At 42.0% G+C, this 13,873-nt stretch overlaps 1 protein-coding gene across 1 annotated transcript in view; it reads right to left on the reverse strand.

The window, feature by feature from the left end:
• Positions 1-13,873, reverse strand: part of TDRD3 (tudor domain containing 3) — a 121,794-nt gene that overhangs the window by 18,643 nt on the left and 89,278 nt on the right. The gene's annotated exons all lie outside the window — the stretch shown is intronic.

A 13,873-nucleotide genomic window follows, 5' to 3' on the forward strand; every position in this document is an offset into this window, starting at 1 on the left:
AGCTGGTCTTGTGCTAACAAGCATGACTTGTCCTCTTAGCTGAAGAGGGTCCACCTTGGTTGCATATGAACGGGAGGCTTGATGTGTAAGCACTTGTAGATATTCCCCACAGGGGATGGAGCCGCTCTGGGACGAGCAGAAGGTTCCAAGTTCCCTCCCTTGCTTCTCCAAGAGAGGGCTGAGAGAGATTTGAGCCTGCAACCTTGGAAAAGCCATTGCCAGTCTGTGAAGACAATAGTGAGCTAGATAGACCAATGGTCTTACTCAGTATATGGCAGCTTCCTATGTTGAAGCTGAGCCAGGAACACAAGGTCTGTATGGGAAAACGAGCTGATCTATCTTCCCAGGACTATTATTTTGCCCTTTCTCTCCCTGCAACTGTTGGGGCTGTTAGGAATGTTCAGAACAGTTGAGGCTGCAAAGAGTCCAAACAGAAGAACTTAATACAGGTATTATCAATTGTAACAAAATACTTCCTGTAGGCAGGCTGGATGGATGACTGTACGTTCAGCAGGAATTCCTTGAGACACTCCAATTCCAGAATTGCCAGAATGTGTCCACTTTTCTTTGATGCTAAGAAAAAAAGTAGAATAGACCAAAGTGCCTCTAGGCCTATGAAACCTGTTCAACAGTTGATATTGGATGACCTTGAACATGAGGAAACGTTTCCTCCTGCTTTTGAGCTTCAGCAGCCAAGAACTTGTCCTGCAGGATTCATACACACACTAGGGTATATTTCTGACTTATTGTTAGTCTTACTCATGCATCCCACCTCGTTGCAAACTGGAGATGGCTAAGCAGCTCCAATAACACAGCGAGCTGCCTCCTTTCATATGTAATGTTGGTTCTTCCCAGTCTTGGAAGACAAAAAGGAGGACACAACTGCTGTACAGGATTCAGCCAATTTCTTGACAAGTGACTTTGGTAATGTCTATTTGTGCCCAATTCTGCTAGTGTACTTGAGCAGGCAATTCCCACGGGATGCCATTACGATCTCACATATGCTTTCCGATGGTGGAGCTTTGCTACACTTGGCCAGGGCTCTGTTGGCCAGGGCTTTGGATACTAGTTGAAGCCAAAGAAGATTGCATCAGCAACACAGCTGAGGGTCTTTTTTTAAAAAAGCCATCTTTTGGATTCTTAGAGATAAGGTATGAAGACCGTTCCTCTGCGCACAGGTATATAGGCAGAGAGAAGATCGAATTGGTCACTGATGGCACTGTGAACCTTCAAAGAGCAGATGCCTGAGGAAAGACTGTATAAACCCCAAAAGAACTTTCCTCCTCTTCGCCTGCAATAGCAGAAACCTGTAAATATGCAACCACTAGGAAGAGCAGGGGAATGGCTTCAACTTAAAATATGACAAATTGAAGTCTTCTTGAATGTCTTCCTCATCAGATCTTTCCTCTCTATGAGGACTGGGCAAGATAGAGCTTACTGGGAATTAGACCCAAAAAGGGCGGTTATGAGCTTCCCGCTTAGGCTCTATGGAAAATACCCTTCTTAGATGGACTTGAGCCTGCATCTCTGAGGCTTGGGCTAATGTGACTGCCAAAGGTAGAAGACCATGGGCTAAGACGCTGTGATTGTCTAGAAGATGAGCTTGACAAATGGTTTTTCTGGTCTCATCTTTGACATTTAAACGTGGAATTACACAGAATGGTTTCTGTGTTTTTGCTTATTTCAGTATTTATGATGTCTCTTGCAGGGGGGATGAGATTGTGAGCAATAAGTTAAAGGGATTATCCCTTTAACTTCTTTTAAAACTCGTGACAGCCAAATTAATGAACTGGATCACAGTTTCCCTCAACTCCTACCTCCTCAGCGCCTACCTTGTATACATCCCAAGCACCAGACGGGCACCATTGCCAATGAGGGAGAGGCTGCCTGGGAGACTTCCTCTACTCACCCAAGCCCAGAAGAAAAAGCATGGTGGAATACAACCAGAGGATCCTGCAGACTCAAATGCTTCTCTTTCTTTCTATGCTCCCCTCAGGCACAGCAAAGGCTGGAAGAAAAGGTGCAGCCATGGGGACAAGCAAGCAATATTGGAATGGCATTTTTGTGTAGTTCCTTCCCCATCTGCTGTATTCAGTGGGAGGTGCAGGGAAGTGTGCAGAAAGACATGTAGGCATGATGATGCGGCAACAGGTCTCCACTGCCCTTTGTTTCAATCCAGTTGATGACACCATGACCATGAAGTGAATAAGTGGACCTTGCTGCTCTGCTTTCAGCCCGGTGTGCTAGCCCCTCCCTGCCCATCAAGAATAGAGACAATTCTCAGTGTAACAAAGAGAGGGCTGTGAAACCATACAGTGCCTCCCTTCAATCTCTCAGGAGAAGGGAAAGTGGATACTTGAAAAATAAACCCCCTCCCCTGAAACAATGAAGATGCTATCATTTTGGGCCCAGAAACTTTCACCCAACCTCCAAGGGCCTATTACTTAATATATGTTCTGTGGTGGGAGGGGGAGGGAGTGGGACAGAAAGAAAAAGGGAAACCGCTTTCCTAAATCTGAATGCAAGATTACAGTTAGCTCTGACGATGCTATGCTGTGGCCCTACTTCTTGGTTGCATTGCAGGGCCTGTATGATGAGTTGTGAGATCCCGCCCTAGAAGTCGACTTGGAGGCTCCACCTCCTGACCTAGTGAAAGGGGTATGCCTGAACGATACTGAATGCCCCCTTTCATTCCTCCAAGAACAATATACCACAGAGGGTACTAAATATTAGCCCTGGTGTTAGCAGGATGAATCCAACAGAGATTGGAATAGTTCTATTGAAAAGATTTAGACTAGACAAAAGGCTTTTTTTGGGCAAGGCTTTCAGAGCAACTTTATCCAGGAATCTGGTAGTTTCACTATCAGCAGAAGTTTGGAATTACTACTTAAACATTTGTTTCGGTTCAGGAGTCCAACAAGTCCGAGGATTAAATGGAGAATTTTGTGAGTTCAGTTTCAGTTGCATTCCCCAAACATGTCAATCAATAGATGTGGGTGTACACAGTTCACTGACCAGGAGACGCTTGGGTCAGATGCTTTCTTCTGGCACAAGATTGGACTCAGCTCATGAGATCACTTCCATGACATTTCTATCACTTTAATGACTCAGATCCTGTTAAGCACCTCAAGCTTTCATCTATATATTTAATTCTGCTGGGTGAGCCTTGGAATGTACGCCCCAGCGCCCAGCTGATTGGCTGAGGCGCACCCAGGAGAAGTGGTCGCTGCGGTGGGCCCAGCCGTGGAGGCCAGATGCCCGTTGGAAGCTGGGGCAGGAGGAAAACGGGTGGTGGGATATCCCTGTTCGCCACCCGGGAGGAGGAAAGGCGGCAGCGGGGCCCTTTCCGGCCACCTGGGAGGAGGAAAGGCGGCGGCGGGGCCCTTTCCGGCCACCCGGTAAGGGGGGCCTGTGGAGGCGGTGAGGTCCGGCCAAAAATGGTCACCCGCCATGGTAAAATGCTCAATGCAGGTGTGTGGGAGGGCGCGAGAGAGTGGGGCAGGAGGGGGGATTGAGGGCGCGAGAGAGTGGGGCAGGAGGGGGGATTGAGGGCACGAGAGAGAGTGGGGCAGGAGGGAAAGAGGGGCAGGAGGGAAAGAGGGGGAAAGAGAATGAGGCAGGAGGGAGGGAGGGAGGGGGAAAGAGAATGGGGCAGGAAGGAGGGGGAACAGCTGGTCTCAAAGAGCTCACAGATGCTCTGTGAGGGTTGGCTAGTATCTAAATAATTCAAATTGAATGGTGCAACATGTATCCACGGGACTATAAAATATTCTTATTTTCCCAGGGAGAGCCTGAAATAACCTGGCTTTTAAGCAGTTTGCAAGCAATATGTCAGGACCAATAACTGTTGATCAAGGACTAGCATGAATGAGTGATCATGAATCATTAGCTTTCGTGGATTTCTGTTCAACTTCACAAGTGTGCTTGACACAATAAGTATAGGGCAAATTTACCAATTAATTCTCACTTCTGTGCATAAACAAGCATATGTAGTTCTTCTTAGTATCACCTAGCATTTCTTCAAAATACTCCTGCAACTGCACAGATACTTGCAGAGGCATTGGCAATTCACATGCCCCTTGCAAGGAACACGTGTTCCACACAGCAAGGCTTCAGGGATGAATAAGACTGTGCAAACATATGACTTACTGAACAAATGTTCCATTCCAAAATCCAGCAGCTGACATCCATACTTCAGTTGTGCAAGCAGAAAAAAATTCCATGCACACAATGAGAAATTTCTGCCAATTGCCAATTCACTCTCGAGTCATTTGTGCCTCCCCAAAATGTCTCGGAGTCCTACGACCATAGGGACCTATTTTTGGAAGGCACAGTAGGCTGTAGAGGTAAATCACCTCTCCCATGTTGCACACGCAGAATGATTTCCTATGCATGCCACAATACTAGTCTCTATATCAGCCTATATTTTCTTGCCCACACCTTCAAGATGAAACAAAAACAAAAAGTATACTTTTAAAAGGTTCTTACACTACCCTGAGAAGCAGCCAGAACAGAATTAGAGCTAGAGGTGGGTTTTTTTTAAGAAATTCAATTGAATCAACCATCTCATTTTGCTTAGACTAATTCTGGCTTCAAGCTGTTCACAGCACATACCTAAACCATGAGAAATCAACTATTATTTGAGAATGCTGGGAGCCCTTGCTCACAACAGGCTCCAAAATTAAATAATTTCCAGAATAGATTACCTTTCACCTGTAAAAAATGAGTCCCTTTGTTACAATTTTGGAATATAAGTTATTGCTGCATTAGGAGAGGCAGACAGCAATTGTTAACCAATGGATTAGTAATATAGCAAAAAAAAAAAAAAACCAAACCCCAAGGAGTGAAAATAAAGACAGGATGTTTTGTTCAAAGTCCTTTATTTATACATATTATCCTAAGTTTATGTTTTTCAACAGGCTCAGAAGCTTGAACACTGCAGCACACAATCTAGATGCACAAACTAGCATTCATTTCTGAGAGTCTACTTAGGTTTCTGGTGGAAATGTTTAGAAAGCAGTCATGGAAGAGCAGGTTTAAAGACTAAAAGTAGGAGTAGGCTAGATTCAAGAGTTCAGTGAAAAACTCACACACCTGTGCTTGCCAGTAGTTCCAATGCCTCTCTCTGCATTTGTGTATTGTCTCCCTAACCTACTACCACATCACTTCCTCTCCCCTTTCCTAATTTCCTGCAATGTATCTCTAGAGATATGAAGGTGGGGTGAGGAACCAAGAAGAATATGGGAGTGTAAAGGAGAAACATTTTCCCTCTTTTTCTGGCCCCCACAGGAAAAAAAAAGGGGGAAATTGAAAAGCACTCTTATGAAGTTTTTTCTTTTTTCTTTTAATGAGCAAAATGCTTTATAAGGGAACATTTTACAATACTATTTTAGCTGCCCTTTACTCCCTTCAAGATGCTTTATAATAATTATGTAATACAGTCGACAGTGTTAGACAATTACATGCCTGCATAGTGTGGAAATGTGCAACTCAAATTCTTTCATCTGCTCTAGATTCCTCTTTACTTGGCAGCATGTGCAAGAAGTTGATTTAGATTTTGGAAATACACACAAAATCAAGGAAGGGTTAATATGTGAGATTGGAAAAGTTTGTTTCTGTCTGTGTAAAGCTTCTGTTCTCTAACACACATGAACATGAACATGCAAGTTTAGACTGGTCTTTCAGAAACTGGCCAATGTAGTGCGCGATGTTCCGTCTGCCTTGCAACAGAATGCACACACAGTTGCGCAAGAGTGCTTTTGTGCAACTGCATGTACATTCTATCACAAGGCAGACAGAATGTTGCACAATATGTCAGCCACTAATTCTAATTTAAAAACTTGAGATGGTACTTATTTTCAAGGATATATTATTAATTCTTTAAATGAAATGTGGTTTATGTGGTTAAATTTGTTGACAGTTCCTATGACGCTTACTATGTGTGACAATGTTACAAAATAAATAATAAAATAAATAATAAAGTTTCAACTCAGTGTCCAGATGTACTGTTAGTCCAATTGTCAGAATGGAGACAATTTCCCCAGAGAGCTGGAAGCCACTTCAAAAGGGAGATAGTTAGTTGTGGTATGTACACCCATCCCACCATTACAGGTCGTTAAACAGGTGCTGCCAGGTCTCTTCTGTTTCTGGGTAATGCCAACATTATGGAAACTATTTCTAATTTCAAATAATAAAAATATTCTTTGTTTTAAAATCTCATTTTCCCCTCCTGATTTCTTTAAACTGACAAAAACTCTTATGTTTGGGTTCAGAACCTTCCTGCTTAATCTCAAACACTAATACCTGCAATTTTTGTTTTTCAAATAAAACTACTTAGTTTTATCCAATCTTATAAATATTCCAAAAGGTACCAAGTTATACATAATTAATTTTATGCTCTTAAAAACGTAAATTTTACATTAAATATGAAAATCTTGTATATATATTTCAATGTTTTCCTATCCCCTTTGCTTTTTAAGAATAGAAACTTGTTTTCTTGTGACTCCAAAATGTCTGGGAATTGAACATCTCTAGATACCACAGATTCTTTAAAGTCCCAGGCTCTAAGAAAGCTTGCTTGGTTACAAAATACTAGTTCTGCAAAATTTGAAAATCATTTAATACCAACATCCAACCTGCTTAATTCATATTTAATTTCTGAAGGCATCAATGTTATTGTGTTCTACTTATTTTCATATGCAATACAAGTGTCACATGTTGGAAATGCAATTGAAGTGGTATCTTAAGCAGGCAGATTGCTCCATTTCACAGGTCATTTCACACATTACAAAGCAGCACCCAGTTTACCACAAAATGCACATTCAACAGGGAGTTAATGCCAATAATCGTCCTAGGAAGCATCCTACACAGTGTTCCTAACACATGCTTGTCATTTTCACATTATATTTTTAAGGTGCATACCTGATGTGGGAATGGGGCCATAAGGACTCTTTCCTCATCAAAAAAGCAAAAGGCACAGCAAAATGACAGAGCAACCAATGAGCTGTCGCTGTTCAAAGGTCTCAGGATGCAGATATGGTATGACATAGTATGGGATTAATATGACATAATATGGGATTGCTGTCACCAAATATTGCTTACCTCCTCACATTTATATGTATAACCCCTGATAACTTGGCAAAGAGGCACCTTTTAAAGTGTTGATTCTCTTTATTTGGGGAGAGTAACTGGCCCTTATCCATCCCCAGCACAGTATCTCCAGTTTTGTTTTTCTTTTTAGCCCTTTGGGGACAGGGATTCATCTTATTCATTTATTATTTCTCTGTGTAAACCGCCCTGAGCCATTTTTGGAAGGGTGGTATAGAAATCGAATAAAGTACTGGACAGTGCAACACACACACACACACTCTTAACAAATCTCCTACAAGGCTAAAAGGCACCCTTGTAAGGTGGTGCCCTAATTAGGATATGGGGGTGGGGGAAGCAGCAGCACAGCAATACTGACATTCTTGGCAGTTCTTGTTCTACAGCAGATTTGCATCAAAATCATCTCTTGACTTCACCATGAACGACGGCTCTTAATTACTACTTTTAAGAATTCTCAAATGACTCCTTTCCACATGGCCAGGGCCAGCTCAAAGTTTCAGGGGACCCTTGGTAAAAATGCCTTTGACGGGTCCCCTCCTACCTGAGTTGGCCCTGAGACAGAGTGTTTGCCAACACCACACAAAGGCTATGGGCAAAAAGGAGGTCTCGGAGATCACCAGTGGGAACTATTGGCCCTCGGAAACTAACTGCCCAACAATGCAGATCCACAACCGACTCCTACACAGAATAAACTTTTAAAAAACTAACATTTCTTGTTTTTATGGTCTGAAGGTACATGAAGCAGCAGGCTGGAACTAGAGAGGTCCTGGTGTGGTCAACCCTTGGATGGAAAACTACTTGGGAAACCTATGTAAACTACCTAGAGTTTAAAGAAAGAAACGGGAAAATGAATGTAATAAGATTTCTTTAAAATCCACAACTAATCCAAAAATGCAAAACACAACACTTAGTCAATTGACTGGATAGTAGTAGTTCAATGTTGTAAAATATTTGAAAATATTAATTTAGAATAAAGAAGAGACAAATTAGGAACAAAGAAAAACTATGATCCTGGGTACTAAATATGTAAGTGTACTCTTTTTCCCATTATGATTTAACTTCTAGATTTCAGAGAAGAACCTGAAACTGAAGAATGGCAACACTCACACTAATACAAATAACTCACACTAATACAAATAAATAAAATGCATCCCCGAAATCTCTCCAAGAGACAAAGGAGGACATGGTAGGCATGGTGATGATTTGTACCAGAAAATAGGGGCTCTGCCTGACAAATACAGACAGAATGTATTCATCCATGTGTGCTTCCTTCAAGCTTCTGCCTGAAGGGATTCGGTTAGTTGGAGCACATAGCTAACAGAAATAGCTAGGCGATATTGCTTATTAGGGAAGGTAGAAGGTAGATTATCTCTCAAGAAGTTGAAAAGCACGGAGTACTTGCTCCTAAATGGAGCACATGCATGTGTGAGATCCATAACTCTGCAAGGCTGTGAAACAAAGGGCTCTCATTCTGATCCTGCTATTAGAGGGACGGGCACCATAATCCAATAAGAATGTGGGCTGCTGCCTATTTCTAAGTATATTATTTACTTCATGGAAGATTTGACTGTAGTCAAGTAGGTGGCTGTCAGAATTGGTCCTGACTCAGGGTCTGAGATTAGCAACTCTGATGAAGAGAAGGAAAATACGCCAGGGGAGTATGTCACTTCAGAACCAGGATAATAAGTAGCTTATCGTGGAGCATAGAATCCAAAGGGAAACACTGTTACATACCCCTCTTGGGGAGGACATGGCAACCCCACAGTTCCTGGACTCTGGAGACCCTGCAACACCTGGTTCCTCCACCTCAGCAGATGAGGAAGCATCATTCGTGCTGACCTCCTATGGATACAATTCTGCTCCCCAGGGCCCAGCCTTCCTCAGGATTGATCAGCAACACCTCTTGAACCCCCAGGCTTCATCAACACCTCCAACCCCCAGGAAAGGATGCATTGCTGTGTTCAGGAAGAAGTTCAGCACAGACGAAGAAGTGATGACTGGTTGTTTGTGGTTTGTCCTCCAGGGGTCTACTCAGGCTGAGAAGGGTGTGGTCCTTTCTTAGCTATATAATCTGCTATTTCAGAGCTTCACCCTGCTGGTTCAACCACTCTCCATGAAAGACTCCTCCAGCTCCCAGATTTTAGCCAAGTTAACTTGCCTTTGAAGCCTTGCCTAGCAGCAGACCAGGCTGCCTGGTTCCTGGTTTAACTCTTGTACCCTTGGTACCTCACTCACTTCCTGGATACTATTTCCCTGAACCGCTCTTCACTACATCAGAGCCCCAGGTCTTAGAGTTCAGCTGTGTTTCCTCTCCTCAGTTTGTTAATGAACCAGAGCCACAAAACTGTTGAGTGAGAGTGGTACCAAGGGTACAAGAGTTAGACCAGTTACTGAGTAAAGATCAGTAACTCCACTCACAACCACCAGCTCATTCCCAGCCCCTCCTGAGTGGGGCGTATGATCTAGAACAGGACAGTAGCCAGTTGGCCAACCAACTGAGAAGGATCCCAAACCTGGTTTTAATACATATTTTTAAAGTAAAATTTAACCAGAAGCATTAGGGGGCAAACTCTGACATAGGTTAGTCATCTATATGGGATCACAGTCTGAGGGCATATGCACAGCATACAACTTTGCACATGTGGACAAGACTGTGGCTTTTATCTGGAATACTACTCCAAATTCTGCTTCAGTGGTGGTTGCAAGCATGTTACAGAATGCAAAGCTGAATGCTCATTAGCTGTTAATATTGCATAATTAATGAATGGGGTCACACTTCCCCAGAAGGAATAGGTACACAGTCTGGGCATGCTTCTAGATCCGAACCTCTCCCTGGTGTCCTAGGATGAGGCAGTGACCAGAAGTGCCTTCTATCAGCTTCAGCTGATATGCCAACTGCATCTGTTTAAGATAAACAACCTCAGCACAGTGTTACATATGCTAGTAACCTGAAGACTTGGCGACTACAATGCGCTCTATGTGCGGCTGCCTTTGTATGTAGTCCAGAAACTGCAGTTGGTACAGAATGCAGTGGTCAGGGTGGTCTATGGGCCATCTTGGAGAGACCATATTACTCCTGTATTGAAAGAGTTACACTGGCTGCCGATAGGTTTCTGGGCAAAATACAAGATGCTGGTTATAACCTATAAAGCCCTAAACAGTGTAGGCCCTGGGTATTTAAGAGAACATCTTCTTCGCCATGAACCCCACCATCCATTGAGATCACTGAGCTTGTCTGGCAGCAACTCAGGGATGGGCCTTCTCTGTAGCTGCCCTGAGGCTTTGGAATGCGCTTTGTGCTGAAATAAGTGCCTCCCCATCTCTGACAACTTTTAAAAAGTCATTAAGGACACATCTGTTCACCCAGGCTTTTAATTAAATACTGTTTTAATAGTTTTAACTTTGTATTAAAATTTTAAAGTGTTGTAATGACCTTTTTATTCTGTTGTAATTTGTATTGTTTTCCTGTAAACCGCCCAGACATGAAAGTTTTGGGTGGTATACAAACATGTTGAATAAATAAATAAATAAAATATAAGCTTTCGTGAGTGACAATGACCCACTTTGTCGAATGCTGAGTTGTTACTGGAGAAATATAGGGAAATGAGCGGTTGAATCAGAGCATGAGAACATTAAGATTCTTAAAGGTTGGGGTTAAAATACAGTACAATCCTTATAGTGTGTCAGGAAACCATAGCCTCTATTTAATCCTTGTCCAATACCATCAAACTTTCTGATAAATTCCTGCTCTGCTATTTTCCGGACCATATGGAAACAAAGTTAGAATGTGAATTTGGAAGAGATTTCAGATATGTAACAGAACTTTATATTCAGGTTTTTGAAACGACCAAAAGGGCAATTTTTGGTCAGCAACTGGGTTGTTGTGAGGATAAATGTAAGCATGTACATCGCTCTGAGCTCCTCAGAGGAAGAGCAGGATATAAATGTACAGTAATAAATAAGTAAGTAAGTTGGAAAGTGAATGAACTATACTTAACTTTGGAGTGCTGGGTGTTTTCTAAGGCACACACAATTTATGCAAGCAATGACATTCAAAAGGCCTGGTCAGTGCCCCATATGTAATTAATGTGCTTTCAAGAACATGCCCCAGAAACCTGATCAGACCTGTTGATGGGCAAAGTGTTTTGTGAAGTGTTTTGTCAATGTTTAAGAACCACTGGCTGATTACAGAGATAAAGGTTTGTCAAGGTGGGACCCACTACTGCAGCACCCTCTACTAGAAACTCTTCAATAAGAATAGAAGGGCACCAGTAGTTTCAATTATAAAAACAGTTAACCTTCTATATCTAGAAGGAAAGCCAAATGGTACAGGAGATTTCTGTGTGGCACACAAATACGAGAAGAGAAAAACTGGTCTTGGCAATTGAATTGGATAATGACAATTATGTAGTCATTCTATAAGAGTATTTGTGAAACCTGAGGAAAGAACATGTAACACTTTAGGTTTAAGTTATCTTGTGTTTATTTTACATTGCTACAGAACAGACTTCATTTAGTCTGAAGTCTCTCAACAATGCATGCTTTTCCATTTTGTTTCCATGTCGCCAAACAGTTTATTCTTGTGATGGCATTTAACTTTGGCCTAATTTGTTGCATCAAACATATACCTTTATTTTGTGATCACTGCTACATTTAGCAAAACAGTGGATTACATATAAGGGTACATATCTATAAGCAAGTGCAACGTTCAAACAATCCTTGAACAGTGGAAAGTGCAAGCTTCTTTTTAGTCTAAATTTGACTGAAAGACGTGTGTCTACATAAGAATAAATTCAACACCTCACATTTGTTTTATGACAGATACAGGATTCATGTAGCCCTTTAATTTACTTTCTACATAATTGAACTGCATTTACTACAGTAGTACTACTTTCCCATATTCTTTACAAGCTGCTTGATATGACTAAATAAATGTTTGTCTGCCAGGACACAAGTAACATGGTGAAGAACCTTGAATTAGAAGCATACCAAAGATTAAAACTTGTTAAATTCCAAAGGAACTACAACCTTCTGCCAATTTCTAACAAGTCACTGAATCCCAATATGGCTAAGCAAAACAGAAGACCGCCACTGCCAACATACACCTCCAGATACAAAAGAAGTCACTTAGAAGGACTGTTCTTCTACTGATCACAGCATGGAGAGTATGCTGGATGCCCACTGCAACCAGAAAATCATTCAAGCACTCACGCCATCCATGTTCAACAAATCCTAATACCACCATTGTATTACTTTAGCTCAGGATATTCTTTTTTCTCATTTTAAATACTTATACTGTGTGGATCTGTATCATGTATAATTTGAGATCAGACCATCTGCAGCCAGCAGCACCGAAAAGAAAAAGCAGAACACAGCTTGGTAACCTCCAAGTCACTGAGGATAAACCAGTAACTTTTCACATTGCAGACTACGTGTCTGTTTCTCAACCAACGGCTTGTGCCCCTCTCCAAATGACCTACTAGACCTCTGCCTTGTCCCATGCTGTGCTCTGCATTTCCTCTCTGCTGCTTACAGTAGCAGCTACTGTTCTAGTCCTGTCTGCCAGTCCTGTCTCCTCATGACACTAGAGACTGTGGAAGTCCACAATAACGTACGGAAGTATAATATCTGGAACTGGTATAGAAAAACCAGAAATATAATGTCTGGAACCTACAGAAACCAGAAGCAAAAGGAGCACAAGAGAGGTGGTAATGCTCAGGATGATAGGTCATGGAATAGGCTAGCCAGACCCACAATTAGACTAACTTTGAATTATTCAATCAACCTAAAAAAAAACACCCTTCATAAACAGCACCTCAATACAAAATACGAAACCCACAAAAACACAAGTGTTGGATGGATTTATCCTGTCCCATCTGCACTTGAAAGTTGAAATGATCAGATTTATTTGTTCAATATCTGCTGGTTGCCTGGGGGGAAAAATAAACTGGATTTTCAATGGGGTCAGTATATTTGGGCCCTAGGCCTTGGAAGCAGCAATGGCAACATTGCTCTATAAACATATTTAGAGTCTGTCACAGCATCCTGGAGGCCTCCTCACTGCCCTAGATACTGAGGCCCTGGCTGCTGCAGTGCATGCTCACTACAATGCCCAAGATGCCAGGAAACAAGGGAAATACAGTTTTCCTGGTTCCTAAACTCTGGATACTGCAGAAAGCAAAGGTCACAGCATTCAGGACCAATTCCTGCCACAGCCTTTGGGGCTTTCTCCACCATACCCCAAAGCTCTGGGATTTATTAAGGAAGAACACCAAAGTATGCTTTGGCAGGAACTGTGGCAATACCCAATACATTTCAGATTGAACTAGACTTTAGAAAGACTGTGGACTGATCTGAAAAACTGAGGGAGTGTAGAGGAGGAAAATCCAGATATCTAATGTCTAGAGCCACCCCTGCCCCTAAATTTGCCACATCACTAGAAATAACTCCTGCTACGAGAATGCAGAAGCTTGCATGAAAGGATAAACAAGTATCATCAAGGTCCTCCACCTGTCAGAATATGTTTGAAGCAATATAAAGCTATTCTGGAATTATCAGAACCATGAAATAGGAAGCAAGACTTCTTGTAATTGCTACTTGAATTGCTGTAGTAAGTCATAAAATACATAAAAAACATTAATGAATTTTTATTTTTACTGGACTGTCAATAAGGTATACAAAAGGAGTCAGAAAAGCAGCACTTCAAGATTAAAAATGTCAGCGCTGATTCAAACATTCATTCTACCGTGTGCCAAGAACATGGTAA

This window comes from Hemicordylus capensis, chromosome 3 (genome assembly GCF_027244095.1).
Source record: "Hemicordylus capensis ecotype Gifberg chromosome 3, rHemCap1.1.pri, whole genome shotgun sequence".
NCBI classification, from domain to species: domain Eukaryota; kingdom Metazoa; phylum Chordata; class Lepidosauria; order Squamata; family Cordylidae; genus Hemicordylus; species Hemicordylus capensis.